Genomic DNA, 17276 nt, shown 5'->3' with positions numbered 1-17276 from the left:
ATATCACACGGCACCAGAGTTAAGTTAGGGTTTTTCAAAATGCTGACACACCGAGCTCAAAAGGTTCGCCATCACTGCCCTATTCCCTTCCCCTGTGTGTCTGCTAAACTCCTCCTCATTCCTCCAGACCCATTCAAATGTTCACTTGGAAATTATTTCTTCCAAACCTTCAGCTCTCAAAGCAGCTTATTTGCATCCCTTTTACAGTCAAACCTCGGTTCTCAAATGTCTCCCATCTCGAACAATTCAGTTGTCCACCAAACTCTTCATGGAAAAATATGAACCAAACAAAACTTTGGTTCTCCACCTGACAGCCCTTCCATGTTGATGCCTGTGATCAGTCACATGTCTTTCTGGCAACAAAGGAGAGAATGAGTGAGTATGAATTATTTTGCTGCTAAACCTCACATTGTTAACATCTCAGGAAATTGTGCTATGTATATTTTCATTGTTATCTTGCTTTTGTTGCTGCTTATTACTATTCAAGTCACCATGGGTCCTAAGAAGTTTAGTAATCACAGCAAAGTGAAAAGGAAAGTTGTGAGAACAGCAATAGAGTTTTAAAAACAAAGAATTTGAAAGCATGATAGAGGTGTTCAGGCGTCTGATCTGGCTACCGAGTATGGCATAGCAAAATTGACGATTAGCACAATTTTAAAACAGAAAGAGGCCGTCAAGAGTGCTGATGCTGCTAAGGGTGTGAAAATGCTCACGAAACAATGATCGTAAGCAATTGAAGGGGTAGAAAAGTTATTGTTGCTTTGGATAAATGAAAAGCTGTTCACCGGTGATAGCATTTTGGAGGCAATGTTATGTGTACAGGAACGATGCTGCCTACTGACCTCCTGAAAGACACCCCTGGCATGAGTGCTGAAAGTGATTCATTCAAGGGTAGGAGAGGGTGGTTGGGTAATTTCAGAAAAGAAGTGGCATTCATAGTGCAGTGAGGCATGGGAAGGCTGCCAGTTCTAACAAAGTAGCTGCTGATAATTTTGCGAAGGAATTTCAAGAACACATACAGGCCCAGGAATTTGTTCCCTAACAAATGTTCAATTGTGATGGGACAGGCCTCTTCTGGAAGAAAATGCCAGAGAGGGCCTACATCACACAGGAGGAGAAGCCATTGCCAGGACGCAAGCCAATGGAGGACAAGCTGACATTATTATTGTGTGGGAATGTGAGTGGGGACTTTAAATTGAACCTCTTCTCATCAACCATTCTGAAAACCCATGAGTTTTCAAGAAAAATGTCTTTTTAAAACAAGCTGAGTGTGATGTGGAGGGGTAACCAGGCGATTTTTTTTATTGAGTGGATTCATGAAGTGCTTGCCTCAAATGTGAAGAAATACCTTCAGGAAAAACAATTGCCACTCAGGGCCCTTCTTGTAATAGACAAAGCTCCTGCCCGCCCTCCAGGCTTGGAGGCCCAGTTGGTGGAGGAGCACAGCTTCATCACTGTTAGGTTCTTGCCACCTAACTACTCCTCTCATCCAGCCCATGGGCCATTTCTAATTTTAAGTAACTCTATACAAAGGCACCGGTTCAGAGGTGCTTTGAGGTGACCTCTGAAATGAAATTAACCCTCAGGGAGCTCTGGAAGGAACATTTTAATATCCTCACTTGTTTGAGGCTCACAGACCATGTAATCAATCTGGAAGACATTGTGGCCTGAGCCTGCTGCTGAAAGAGACTTTGAGGGCTTTGAGGATGAGCCTGTGCTTGCTGTGGAGGGTACCGTGTCTTTGGGCAAGTCCACGGCTTGGAGGTGGATGATGATGACACGGAGGAGTTGGTGGAGGACCACCGCACTGTGCTGACCACCGAGGAGCTCCAAGACCTGCAGAGGGAGCAACAACAGGCGGCAGTTGAGGAGCTCTCTTGGGGGGGGGGGGGTCGGGGGGGGGGGAGGACATTCCTACTTCACTAATCAAAAAAATGCCTGGGAAATGGGGAAAAATGCAAAGTTTTATTGAGAAATATCACCTGACAAAGAAGTAGCAAACTGTGCAATAAACTTGTTCAGTGACAATGCAGTGTTTCACCTCAGGCAATTGTTAAAATGCAGATAAAAAACAAACATCACTGGATAGGTTCTTAGTGAGTTGGGCCCAGTGAGCCTGAAGCACCTTCTAGTGGGACAAAGAGGCAAAGAGAGAAAGATCCCAGAAAAACGGCTACCTGACCTTTTTATGGAAGGGGACTCCCCTTCCAAACAATAACATCCCTCCATCCCCACTCCCCATATTCAGTCACCAATAGCTGTCAACATTAAAGGTAAGTTCGAGTGTGTACAGAAATTTTTATTTTTTACTGTACATTTCATTTCCTTTTTGCTAAATTTTCACTTACAACTCATGTCCTTTTGTTTCTAAAGTGTTTATAGATTAAACAGTACATTCAACATGTATATAAGAAAGGTTAAAACAGGGAATCAGTTGGGGGTCTTGAATGGATTAATTCAATGTACATTATTTCTAATGGGAAAAAATGATTCAGTTTTCAAACAGATCGCTTCTCAAACAGCCTTCTGGAACAAATTATGTCCAAGAATCGAGGTCCCACTATACCATTCATGACGTTCCAATGTTAGTTGTTCATATGGGCAGCTGATCAGTTTGCTGAAGATCAATTCCCCAAAGTCATTCAGCCAAATTAAATTCACCAAAAGTCAATTGAGGAAACCAATTTGCTTAAAACAAATTTTTCTACAGGTCTGTGATTTATTCATCATGAGGCAGAAACCTTGTCTGATTCATGCCTGGTGTTCTTGCACAACTCAGCATCTTGCTTGGGGCATCAAAGGGTTAGTGGATGCTTAGTGCTTATTGAATTTAACTAAATATAATTGTAATACAAATGAAATAGATTCATATTATTCTTGCTTTCCCTTTGTTCACCTTTTCTATCTTAGTTACAATGTGCAGACCACGCCTAGCCAGAGCATATGAACCTTGAGAAGTTTTTCTGCCAAGTCTGTCCTGCAGGTACAGAGTTTCCATAGATTTATGTGAGAAACTCAGCCCTTTATTGGATTTAGAGCCTCTTGGTTCCCTAGTAGCTTGTATAATGCTTGTTTTACTGTAACTTCTAAAAAAATTTATCTTTGCTTACAATTGTTTTCTTGTCCCTTTTATTTAGTTCTATTGTTGTTTCTCTTTACATAGTTGATTCATCACATTGGTTATGAGAAATGGATTAGACATATTTTCCTGTTCTGTCACATCTGACAATACTCAAAGTCCAGGGAAACTAAGGCAAGCTGCTAGGACGTCTGTGGATGAGGGCAGTGATGTGGATGTGGCAACATTGTTGGCTGCCCACCAGCAGCAAATCCATCCTTTCCCTGGTACTGGGTAGCCATATGCCCCAGGGATTGTGGGACTCTTCCTGTCTCCAGGGGGAGAATTATGATTAGTCCAAGTCAGTCCTAGTAATTCATTCCCATTTGCCATTGATGGTTAAGAGTGAGCATCAAACCCAACATTGGTCAATGATGTAAGGGGATGCCTGCTGAGGGACTTCAAAAGGTTTTCTCACTTAGTAAGAGTCAGAACAGGGAGATTTATTTCCTGCTTTGGATGTTGCTAGGTGTGCAGACTTGGCGCTTGGTACTGTTTCTCCGGATTACAAGGCAGAAAGCCAGAAGAAGCACCAAGAAGTGGATTCCAGGCAGACTTGTGATGTTTAGCTACCAATGAGCCAATGCTATAGCTGCCTTACCCCAGAGTTCTGTGCTTAAGCTTTGGTACCTGGGTTTTCTGCTATTTTCAGCTGAAAACATCCCAATTAAAACAGTAGGGGCTGTATTTTACAAAATAGTTGAGTTTCCTGACTATGAACGTTTGATAGATGTCCCTCAAGTCCTCTGATCTCAGCCTGGCATGAAGTCTATATGAAGTGAGACTCAACCAGTTCTGTGATCCAACTCTGGTGCTACCATTTATTTATCAGCTGTGTGACCTTGGGGAAGTTGCCCAATTTCTCTGAGCCTCATTTTCCTCCTCTATGCATTTGCTGTGTCCCACATTTCTAGAAATCGGAGTCTCTTACCAGCCCTCACTCCATCTCTGATCCTCATAACACCTAGGATGAGGATTTTGAAAAGTTTTGCTTTTTAGCAAACACTTTCTAATAAAAAATCTGCGTATATTATGGATTTCAACTGGCCTTCAGGAAATGGTGCTAGTTCTTAGTTTGTATTCATGCCATTTATGTTGGCAAGAATGGCCTCTTCTGTGTTAAACAAAAGAGATAATGTAATTGCTGGTAGCTTTTAAAATACTTGTGGAGCAAAAGTAGTAAAGCTTTTAGAAGACTTTTATGCAGGTTATAAAAATATGAATGAACATCTTTCAAGAGAACCCTAGAATAATTAAAAATAAAAAGTCAGACATTTTCATTGGAATCCCTCAGTAGATTATACAAGATCTGAAATATATGTCTCTTGTACCTTTGGCTCTCCCCTTACTTGAAATATGCTATAAAGAAAAAAATTCTCCTCAATTTTGGTCCTAGTGAATAATATACTGGGGTTTTAAATTTTGGATCTGGTGAGTAAATAGAGCTAAGATTAAAGTCTAAGTTTCTAATTTCAATGTCCAATAATACTTAATTGAATAAAGAAATATTCCATTCATTTATGGAAAATCCTATATTCAAGATAATAACCATTAGTGAAAATGTAAGCTCATCATGATATATTTATAAAGGCATTTAGTACAAATTAATATTTATTTAACATAACATCTATTAATAAACTAAGAGAATGAACGAAGACTTTCTTAATATGGTAGAAAAAAGTCAGTCTCAAACCAATAGCTAAATTCATTCTTAGTGCAAAATACTAAAGGCATTCCCAAAGCCAGGAATAAGGTAGAGTTGTTCACTGTCACTGTAATTTTTTGTATATTCTAGCCAATGCATTATGACAAGAAAAATACATATAATTAGACATATAATTATTAGAGAGGGAAACATAAAATCTCATTATTTATAGGTAGCATAATCATCTGTTAAAAACCAGAGTATTCGCTTAAAGACTATTAAAACTGGTAATAGAGTTTAAAGAGGTGGCCACTCACAAAATCTTTTCCTTATGCTTAGCTATAAGCTTACCAAGAAATGTGTAGGACCCATATGATGTTATAGTGAGGAACCTGATCATTTTTTAAATCCTCATCTGAGGATATGTTTTATATTGATTTTGGAGAGAGAGAGGAGAGAGAGAGAGAGAGAGAGAGAGAGAGAGAGAGAGAGAGAGAGAGAAACATCACTGTGGGAGAGAAACATTGATCAGTTGCCTCCCACATGTGCCCCGACTGACAGACTTATCAGCGAAAGGACCTGCAACCTAGGTATAGTAGGTCCTCAGGTTATGTTGGAAATCTGTTGCTACGGTGCGACGTAACGAGATTTTTGCCGTAAGTCAGAACCCACGTACATAAGCACCTACGTCACTTACATGGAGCACATACACAGCAGTAATGAAGTGAAACAGTAAAAAAAATTTAAAAGATAACAGTTCCTGACATTTACTTGTGGTAAATACAGTAAGTAATTAAAAAAAACATAGAGCACATATATACATACGTCGAAATGATGGAACTTTATTTTTTTAATAAACAAGTGTGAGATGGCAACATAACCACAAAACAACGTACTTCGAGTCCGACGTAACCCGAGGACTGCCTGTATGCGTCTTGACAGGGAATCAAACTTGCAATCCTTTGATGCATGGGGCGATGCTCCAACTAACTGAGCCACCTGGCCAGGGCTGACCAATTTTTTATATTTAACTTCTGACTGCTTTTAAGTCTTACCCTTTTCTCTTTTCTTTGTACCACACATCTGGAAAGCTGATAAGAAAGTTCCTTCTCCTCTGATGGGAGACAGCCCTGTCCCATGTGGTAACATACACTGAGTAGCCAGATTATTATGACCGCCCCATCAGTACTCATTGACACTTTCAAAAATACTGAATATTGAAAACTTCCTAAGCTAATACTTTCAAGGTTTTATTATTATTATTATTATTATTATTATTATTTGCATAACTAATTCACTTCATTGTACTGATAGGGTGGTCATAATAATCTGGCCACTCAGTGTATACACCAAGTCCCTTACTGCCCCAACCACAGTAAAAACCCAGAACAATCTCCTTCCCTGCTCTTGCAAGCGAGTTTGGGCCTGCTAGAGAGTCCTTCCCTATCTTCCCCAGGTGCCTGAATTATGTGAGTAATAAACCTTTTCATACCCTCTTGATGTGTGTCTTCAGTTTGACATTGGAACTAAACTTTGCATGAGGATCCCTCCTGCTTTTGCAGAGTGACTATAAGGAATATATAGCAGATATACTAGTAAAAAGATTGAGATTAATAATAATAGCTAGCCCTGGCCAGTTTGGCTCAGTGGATAGAGCGTCGGCCTGCTGACTGAGGGGTCCCAGGTTCAATTTTGGTCAAAGGCACATGCCCAGGTTGTGGGCTCAATCCCCAGTGGGGGGGGGGGGGTTGGCAGGAGGCAGCCGATCCATGGTTCTCTCTCATCATGGATGTTTCTGTCTCTCTCCCTCTTCCTTCCTCTCTGAAATCAATAAAAAAAAATTTTAAAAAAATAATAATAGCTAACATTTACTAATGCTTATTATGTTTTTACATACTGTTTTCAGTGCATTGAATCATTTAATTCCTACAAAACTCTATGAATAAGTGACATCACTATCTTAATTTTATAGATGAGGAAAAAGAGGCCAGAAGTTAGGTATTCTGCACTAGGTCACATAGCTGACCACAGGTGGGGTCAGGATATAAATCTAGAAGTCTGGTTCCAGAGCTCTCTCTAAGCCACTACATGGGAATGAAAGGTGAAATGGAGGCGCAGGATGTTTAAGGGAACTTGTGTAAGTCACACATCCATAAAGAGGCAAAACCAGGATCTGCCCTATTGCCTTTCTGAGTTAATAATTGACATTGATATACTGCTTCATAACTACAAAGGCATGATACATACATTATTTCATTTGATAACCTCAACAGTTGTGGGAAGGTAAATTAGTAGAGGTACAAATCTCCTATTATCCAGATGAGGAAACCGAGAGCCAGGAAAGTTCTGTAATTAACTCAAGATGACATACACGTTAAATGTGTGTAGCAAGACATAAGCGCGGTCTTTGATATCACATTTTTCATGGTACCAGGTGTCTGTGTTCAAGGTGCTCCTAGAAGTGTACTTAGATGTGGAGAGGCTTCCAGATGTGAATCATCCAAACTGGAGTTTCCTCGGAACCTGTATCTGATTTGTGGGTGCTTCTTCCCTCCTGGCAAGTGCCACGCTCTGGTACTAAGGTCTGGAAATGGTCCAAGTCTCAGAAGGTGCTTTATTGTCCTGTTACTTTTAATCCCAGTGAGGCTGAGCCAGGGGATGTCTTGCTAGGGATGACAAATACCAAGGCAGTTATGGTAGAGTCTATCTTGTAGAGATGGTTGTTCTTCTGCCATGTGACTTTGCTGTCCTCCCGCTAAGAGATGCAGTCTGTTTCCCCATCCCCTGGAACCTGTGCAGCCTCTGTTTCTGCTCCGGCAGAGTGATGCTGTGCAATTTCCAGGCGTGGCCCTTACCTGGCCTAGCAGCTGCTCTTCCTGCCTCTTGGAAGCCAGACACCATGCAGTGAGAACACCTACCCTGAGCCCACAATGCTCAGAGAGCCCTCACCCCTGTGTGAGCGGCGCTGGAAGCTGAGACACGCTGTGGGGAGAAAGAGAAGCAGAGGAACACTGGGAAGTGGATCCTTCAGCCCAGGCTGTCACCCCACATAGCAGAGATGAACTGCCCTGGGCCAGACCTTCCTAAATTTCTCATTTATGAAATGGTGGCACATTGAAGCCATTAAGTTTTGGGAGTGGTTTGTTAGATAGCCAGAGATGACTGAAACTAATAATTTTAGGCTCTTCCTAGTACTACACAACTGAGAAGTCAGCAACAGCCACAGCTTTGTCTCCCATGTACATGGAGTTGCTTCTCATTTAGCAGAACGAACCACAACTGGAGTGGCCGCTTGTCATCAATAATCATTTTTCAGCTCTCAGGTGCTTAGGTCTTTAAAGATAACCCCTTTTACCATTAGGATTGGATAGTTCCCAGAGAACTCACTTATACATGGCTGAGCTAAAATATCATGATTTGTTTTGAACAAGAGGAGAACAATAACTCAATTATGTAATTACATTTGTCTTATTTTTTGAAGTTTCCAAAGTGCTTTTTAATTTACCATGTCTCTTAAATCTTATTAATCCCATTTTTTCCTCATAAGAAAAGAGAGGCTCAAAAAGGTTATAAGACATGCTAGAACCAGGGGGATAGGATGGGAGGTAAGGCTAGAATCCAGATGTCTTGGCTCACAGTCTGTTTCCAATCCAGCAGCTAACCAACCTGTGAGTTGGGCAACCCAGAGAGTGGATGGCAATGAGTCCTGCCTCCAGCTGATGATTTATCTATTATGGTAGGTGTATGTTCAATGAAACTTGCTTGTTTCCAAGACAACAGAACTCAAACGAAAACCTCAATTGCTTGGGAGGAGGCAGATTCACTGTCATTTCCATCCCTTTGAAGAATTGCACATTTTGATGGGCAAAGTGCCAGAAATAATTAAATCAAATAGCTCCAGAGCAGAAGAAAAGAAATAGATAAGAAAAGAAGAAAAGAAATATATATATATAAATGTGGGTGGTGTTTCTGCCGTGAGAGTTTTTCAACATGACAATCCAGGAAAATCCAGGGATCAAACCCTTATAAAAAAAAGAAAACCTGGAAAGAAAAAAATGGGAGTACCTTGAAGTGGAGAGAAGGGAAGGAGAGTAGGGGAGGGAAGAAGCCACGGGCAAGGGGGAGGAACAGACTTGGCCCTCTGTCTTCTCCCTGGTCCCCACGGGAAGAAGCAGTGGAGGGAGCAATCAGATTTTAACTGGAAATCCTTAAGTTGAGTCAAGTGGCTTGAAGCATTCATTTTGTTTTTATTTGCTTTTCTTGTGAGGTATCCACTTTGGCTCTAATTTCCCGATTTTGCTCAGGAGATCAAGAGATTTTGAGCAGAGCAGAGATGGAATACATTCTCCTGTATTGGCCACATGCCAGATTTTATTACAGTTTTTTGTTAACTTAGCTTATTATGGAATGGAAATTTGGTCTCTCAGACATGTGAAAGGGAGGAGGCTCTTTTGATTTCTCTTTTTTTGTCTTTAATTCATTCAACCATTATTGAGCAGCTATTCTATAGAAGGTCCTGCCCTAAGAATTGTGTATTCAGAAATGTCTAGGGTACACCATTTAGTGACTCATGTTTAATGTACCCACTTGCCTGGTCTTCATAGCTAAGTAATGAAAATTCCATAGTCCCGTTGTGAGCTACAGAGCGACTGTCCAGTACATGGCTTTTATGCATCATTCATGTATTCATGAATTCATGTAGTCAACAAATAATTACTACCCCTTGCTAAGAACCAGACACTTTGCTACGTGTTGGAGTTTTAAAAAGTGAACAAAAGCAACATGTATAACAAAGAATTAGTATCCAGGATTTATAAAGAACCTTACAAATCAATAAGAAAAGAACAAATAAATCAACAGATAAATGAATAAATGATATAAACATGGGATTCACAGAAGGGGAAAACATAAAAAGCTAAAAAGCATTTGATAATGTGTTCACCTTCACTTAGTGAGAAATAGAAATTAAAATCATCACAAGATGTGACTTTATTTTTACCTACTCATGTGGCAAAAGTGAAATATTTATTAATATCCAGTGGTGTTGACTTTTGGGAAAAGGGCACATTTCCTGTATTTCTGGTGGGAATGGTAAAATGGTCCCTGATTTTGGAGGACAAGTTGAAAGTATCTATTAAAATTGTCTGTACCAAGAACAATTGGAAACAACCTAAATGTCTCTGGAATGGATAGATGGGACATGGTATATTCATATGGTGAAAATTTTACACAGCCATTCAGAAGAAAAAATTAGAGCTATCCACATCAACATGGATTGATGTTAAAAATATATTGTATAGTGAAAAAAGCAAGTCACAGAGTTATATGTACTCTATGACCATTTATGTGGGAAAAACACACAAAAAATCAATACTCCATATATTCTATGGTGTAGGTAAACAGCCTGGTACAGATATATATATATATCAGATATAATAATAGTTCTCTCTTGGTTTTTGGTGGTGGAAAGGACTGTAGAAGCCCAAAGGGACTTCATCTATAATATTATATATTTTATGCAACTATATTATGTATAATTTATTAGTGAAAAATTAGCTAGATGGAAAACAGTGAACAGAACACAATCCCTGTCTTTGAGGAACTTATTGACTAATGGCCTTATCCATGGGCAAAGCTGAAATTAGAACGCAGATTTTAAGTTTCATAGTGCAACCATCTGCCTCTTGGATGTATGATAAATTTAACCACCTGTGAATAATCTCATGCTCTGACTTGCTTTCTGCAAAGTGATTGCTTTTCAAGTTGGTGTAAAGGTTAAGGTATTTATTTCTTTCTTTGAGTGGGGAAGCGGGTGGATTTTTCACTTAAAAAAACTGTTTTATTGAAATAAATGAATAGATGCCAAGAATATTTATAATTTATGTGTAAGGTATGCAGAATAACAGTACAATGAGCACACTCACTAACCTCCCTCCCAGTCTCATCCATTTTCAAAACGGACACTGGTGAGGATATTTGGACTATTCCATCACAGACAAGACCTGAAGGGCTTGGTGGTCCTTCCTAGTCTACATCAGTACCATTTCCACAGCTCTCTAGCAGCCAAATAAGTGAAAGAAATAGCACTGTTTGGAAAATTGGAGCCTTCTCTTTGTGTGCTAAATGGTTAAGCAGTGATTTACTTGGGTTGTTTCTAGAGGGTGAGCCGGCACACAAAGGTCTGAAAGATGTGTCTAGAGGTAAAGAGTGTCTAAGTGTATTAGCAAATAATAATGCAAAACACAGAAATAGAGCATGGAGGAAGCAAACTGCACATTTGCTGTCTGGGAAGTAATGGAACATTTACAGTTTTGGAATAGCTAGTTCAGAGCTGAAGGAAGGGAGATCCTTGGTTCGGTCAATGAACAAATCAGTGTTCTTTGGAACTCAATGGGGAATTAAAGGAATTTACCCATTAAGTAGTCCATTTTTGAGGTTCTTCAAGTCTTTATCTTAGAAGGGATTTAAGTAGAACTAGATAAGACTGTACCCAAAATGCAGAGAGCATAAGGGACAACACACTCAACACATGCAAGGAGGGAGAGGGAGAAGGGAGGGGGCGAGGGTGGACGGAGAAACAGAAACAACTGAGGGATGGGTGGAGTTGAGGGCCACAGTTTGTCTCCCATGATCTGCTAAGGTGTTGGAGGCTACAACCTTTTACACCCATGGCATGAAAGTCTCACAGTCACATGTTGTCTTTAATAAATGATAGATGTTTACTCCAAATAAAGGTTAGAAAATTAGTAAGAAATCAGAACTAAAAAGGGATGAATAAGGACTCAGAAGCTCCTGGCAGCCATTTGGGCCCCCCCAGAAGCTATGCTTCCCAAAGTCCCAATCTCTTCTTTGCAGACAGTGCTGGAAACCTCACTCCTTCCCTCACCTGTTGGGCCCCCAGACAGAATACAGGATGCGATATTTGGGACATACTTACACTAAGAAATGATTTGTTGTTTATCTGAAATTCAAATTTAACTGGGTGTATTTTTATTTTCTAAACCTGTCAACTCTATGTTTGTGATGATATATGCTTACCCTTGTTCCTCCCCCAATTCCTTTTTTAATTCTGATCAAGTCAAAGTTCTTTATCCCCCAAAGACCCCAACTGCCTCAGAAGGGGCCCTAAGGAAGGAAGGAGTGTACCACTCTCATTTCTATCCACCCCAGGACGCCCTACAATGGAAGACCATCCTATCATTTTGAAAAATTTATGATGACTATTAGCCACAAAGGTCTTTCCCTTCAATATCTTCACAGTGAAGAGATTGGGATGGATGTCATTGGGCAAGAATATTCAGGATTAAGAATTATAATCTTATTGCTAAGCTGAGGCATGACAGAAAGCTTCTGTTACCAGGAAGAGCACACCCTTACTCATGGACAATCCCAAACACACCTGGAGTTCAGACAATGGGCAAGGCATTTCTTTACTGTTCCCATTGGGCTATTCTCCTACCCAATCTTAGTTAGCTTTGGAGGAAATCTAGAAAGTCCCTTCCATTTTGTATTTCTTGTAGTTGAAGCCAAGGAAACCTGTTACCTTTCCTGTCCTGGGGAGGGGCTGATAGAGGGTCATGACTTCAATAGAGAGAGGATCTAAGCCAGAAGTTGGCAAATTACATTTGTAGGGAAAATCCTGCTCACTGCCTACTTTTGTACAGCTCATGAGCTGAGAAGGGGTTTTATATTTTTAAATGGTTAAAAAAATCAAAAGAAGAATAGTATTAAGTGATATGTGGAAATTACACAAAATTAAAATTTTGGTGTTCATTGTTTTATTGGGAGACAGCTATGTTCATTCTTTTATGTATTGTCCATGGCTGCTTTCATGCTACATAGGCTGCGGTGAATATTTGTACCGAAGCCCATGTGGCCCACAAAGCCTAAAATATTTACTATCTGGCCCTTTTTGAACAAACCTTGCTGACCATTGATTTAAGTAATAAACTTCTCTTACAAATAGTAGCTGTTTCTCTGAGAGTGTAACTTTCAAGTGTATTTACTATATAGCTTACGAGATCTTCTTCCCACCAGGACTGCACCATTGAGAACCTTTTGGCTGTCAGGGACAGAAAGCCCAATTCAAAGTGCCCCTGCAGTCATGTTGAATCTAGTTGCAGTGGGACTGCTCTACGTGTACATTCATGTTTATGTGAAAACTTTTGGATTGAAAATGAATTACAAAAAATTTCACATGATCTTGGTTTCTCGCCATCTGCTGACCTGCCTTCCAGCGAACTTTATCCTTTACCCCTTCTCCAGAGCGCCCCTGCTGGCAACGAGTGGCAATAGCAGTTTCAGATCTGACAGCCTTATTCCATGTGGCAAACAGAGAAAATGCTATTTGTACACATTGAGATTAACTAGGAGGAGTTGTGAATATCTACATAGGGCTTGGTGAAAAAAAGCCATCCTATCTAATGAAAGGTTAATATGCAAATTAACCATCACTCCATCACAAAGATGGCAGCACCCATAGCCACAAGATGGGGTGCCCAGTCCTCTCAGCCCCGCTGGAGTCCTCCAGTCCCGGGGGGCGGCTGCTGAGAGTGGGCAGTGTGAGCGGCCTGGTGGAATGCTTGCTTCGTTGCCGCGGCAAGTACAATAAAAGTTGGCTCCAAAACAGCCTGTTTCTGCGTCTGGGAAGGAGGGGGTCCTGAGAGCTCTTCTGCTGGCTGCTCAGGAAACAGCGCTGACACTGCTGAGGGAGCCATGGGGAGGAGGCGGTAACCGCCGCTGCAGAGCCAGAGCAGAGGAGGCAGGGGAGCTGAAGCGGAGGAGGCGGGGTTGCCTCTGCTCCCGCAGGGGTGGCGGGTGAGCCGCAGTTCAGGAGCCTCCGGGAGTGGCGGCACCAGGCCATCCAGTGCTGCATCCAGTCCCTGAGGCATGCCCGCCAGTGCCGCGATGCCAACTGCCCGCAGCCGTCTGCCAGAAAATGAGGTGGGTTGTGCAGCACACCGAGGGCTGCCAGCACAAGACCAATGGAGGTTGCGGAGTGTGCAAGCAGTTCATGGCCCTTTGCTGCTACCATGCCCAACACTGCCAAGAAAACACATGCCCCATTCTCTACTGCCTCAACATCAAGCAGAAGCTCCGCCAGCAGAAGACACAGCACCGCCAGCAGCTCGTGTAGCTCATGCGCCAGTGGATGCCACCATCAACACCCACACCGTGCCTCAGCCAAGTCTGCCTTCCCCTCCTTCACACCACCCTGGCCCCCCAGACTGCATCCCAGCACACCCTGGACACCACAGCCCCGACTCTGCCCCAGACCTCGCCTGTGAGCATGTCACTAGCCGGCTTCTCCAGCATGGCCAGAACTCAGCCCTCCCCCCAACCCCCCCAGTTTGCACTGGGAAGCCCACTAACCAGGTGCCAGCCCCACTGCCCCCCACCCAGGCCCACCTGCAGCAGTGGAGGCGCCCGGCAGATTGCACATGAGGCACAGCAGCAGCAGCACCTGTACTGGGTGAGCACCAATAACGGTGTGCCCCTGAGGCACAGTGACCCCTGAGAGCCAGATGGCCACCATGGGCCTGAATGTGACCTAACCAAGTCAGTGGGCCTGTTATTCTGTCCCCCCCTAGCCCCGGCAGTGGCAGCCGGCACCCATCCCCCAGCAACAGCCAAAGTGAGGCATGCCCAGGCCTGTGATGTCTATGCAGACCCAAGGTGCAGCCACCTCAGAGCATCTCTCCAGGGGCCCTACAGGACCTGCTGTGGACCCTGAAGTCTCCCAGCTCCCCCAACAGCAGCACATGCTCAACATCCTCAAGTCAAACCCTCAGCTGATGGCAGCTCTCATCAAATAGCACACAGCCAAGTAAGTGGCCAGCCAGCCCGGCCTTCAGCTCTAACCCAGCCTGCTGAATCTGAACGCCATGCAAGCCAGCGGGCCACGACCTGCTGTCCCTCCGCAGCAGCGAGCAATGGGAAGCCTGAACCCCCAGGGCCAGGCCTTGAACATCATGAACCCAGGGTGCAACCCCAGTGTGGCGAGTATGAACCATAATACAGAGAGATGCCATGGAGCAACAGCAGCAGCTGCAGCAAAAACACTGCGAGAGGCATGTCCGACTGTGGGATTGGGCCTAAACTGGCAGTCAGACATTTCCTGAGGGGTCCCAGATTGGAGAGGGTACAGGCTGGGCTGAGGGACACTCCTCCAGTGCATGAATTTCGTGCACTGGACCTCTAGTATGTTTATAATCATTATGAAAAGAAAATAACAAATTTTAGGAAAGACATTAAATATATGACTTGTATAAATCTTAAAAAGAAAAGTTTTCAAAAATTTAAATGAGAAGCTTGGTCTTGCTTGCATAAAAATAATATTTTAATTTACTATTTTATGTTTGAAATGTTTACATGTAATTTTTAACCAAGACTTTAAAATCACAATCTCTTCAATTGTGATAGTTGTTCATATAATTAAGTGAAAAAACATGTAAAAATTTCAAACAATCATTTTAGATCAGCTCAAATTATATTTACAAGATTTGTCAAAGTTCTTTCTTTCTTTATTGTATTTATTTATTGTATTTATTGATTTTATTTATTTATTTATTTATTTATTTATTTATTTATTTATGTTGTTAATCCTCACCCGAGGATATATTTTTCCATTGCTTTTTAGGGAGAGTGGAAGAGAAAGGGAGAGACAGAGAGGAACACTGATGTGAGAGAAACACATCAATTGGTTGCCTCCTGCATGAGCCCCAACCAGGGCCTGGGCCAGGGAGGAGCCTGCAACCAAGGCACATGCCCTTGACCAGAATCAAACCCGGGGCCCTTTGGTTCACAGGCCAACACTTATCCACTGAGCAAAACTGGCTAGGGCAGTTCTTCCTTTATTTTTATTGACAAATGTATTATCAAAACTTCTTATGATGGTAATGGATTTTTAATCCAATAGAACTTTTATATAAATGGTCTTAGCAACCATATTTCTTGGATGTGATTAAAATGGCACATAAGCCACAAATGGGGAAAAATAGCTTGTTTACAAAGACAGAGATTGGGGGCCATTGCTTGGAGTTGTGCCTTTGAGGAGCCCCCAGACCCACTGCCCAGCTGCATCCTGGGCTGCAGGCTTGCATGCTGTATTCCTTCGACGCCTGGAGCGTGAAAGCCCCCAGTAGCTCTAAGAGCCCCTTGCTCACTGGGACAGCTACAAGCTTTGCAGAGGGTATATGCTCCGTTGATGGCCGGGGGAAGAGCACCGCCCTGGCTGTACTCAGTGCATCCTAGCAGGTGGGTGAGACTGCTCTGTGAGACTGCTGCCTGCAGGGGCCATGTGGCATGCCATTGGATCCTGCTCACCTCTGTCCATTTTCTGAGGAGCACTAGGCGAGGCTATTTGCGGCCAGGGGTGACCTGCCTGTGGGATTTGGTCACCCTTCATGCCCTCTTGTCACCCCTAAGGCAAAGGATCAATGTCTTTACAGGGGTGGGCAAACTTTTTGACTCGAGGGCCACAATGGGTTCTTAAACTGGACCGGAGGGCCGGAACAAAAGCATGGACGGAGTGTTTGTGTGAACTAATATAAATTCAAAGTAAACATCATTACATAAAAGGGTACGGTCTCTCTCTTTTTTTTTTTAACGGTCTTTTTTTTTTTTTTTTTTACTTTTATTCATTTCAAACGGGCTGGATCCGGCTGGCCGTAGTTTGCCCACGGCTGCTTTAGAACTTCCCTGGCCTATTTGTGGCACACTAATGAGCTCTGCCTGGGAAGCTCCACCTTAACAGACGCCTCTGCAATGTTTCCTGAACAACTGAAGAAGGTGATTGAGGAAAAAAGTACCTTCCAGGACAAAGTTGAACTCTCATGAACCTGGGTTGTTTTGGAAACATATTTTTCCATTTGTTGTTGTCAGCTACACGTTATGTGTGCATCCATGTATGTGTGTTGCACCAAGGATTACGATATACCTCCTTGCCTTGTCAGTCTGCCTTTAATTAATATAATCTATTTTACCTAAAAATAAGAATCTTACAGCAATAAGCTTCCACTTACCTCTCTCCAATCCTTTTTTTTTTTTTAAATTAAATCTTTATTGTTCAGATTATTACATTTGTTCCTTTTTTCCCCCCCCCATAACTCCCCTCCTCCCAGTTCCCGCCCCACCCTCCGCCCTCACTCCCCACCCACTGTCCTCATCCATAGGTGCACGATTTTTGTCCAGTCTCTTCCCACATCTCCCACACCCCTTTCCCCCCCAAGAATAGTCAGTCCATTCCCTTTCTATGTCCCTGATTCTATTATAATCAACAGTTCATTCTTTTCATCAGATTATTTATTCACTTGATTCTTAGATTCACTTGTTGATAGATGCATATTTGTTGTTCATAATTTGTATCTTTACCTTTTTCTTGCTCTTCCTCTTCTTAAAGGATACCTTTCAGCATTTCATATAATCCTGGTTTGGTGGTGATGAACTCCTTTAGCTTTTCCTTATCTGTGAAGCTCTTTATCTGACCTTCAATTCTGAATGATAGCTTTGCTG

The 17276-nt window shown here is 42.3% G+C and overlaps 1 pseudogene; it reads left to right on the top strand.

Annotated features, from left to right (window-relative positions):
• The first annotated feature begins 827 nt into the window (after nucleotides 1–827).
• Nucleotides 828–14861, top strand: LOC132229917 (CREB-binding protein-like; annotated as a pseudogene).
• Nucleotides 14862–17276: the final 2415 nt, after the last annotated feature.

The sequence above is a fragment of the Myotis daubentonii genome, chromosome 1 (genome assembly GCF_963259705.1).
Source record: "Myotis daubentonii chromosome 1, mMyoDau2.1, whole genome shotgun sequence".
NCBI lineage: Eukaryota > Metazoa > Chordata > Mammalia > Chiroptera > Vespertilionidae > Myotis > Myotis daubentonii.
Note: the sequence above shows the minus strand (reverse complement) of the source record. Positions and strands in the feature narration are given on the sequence as shown.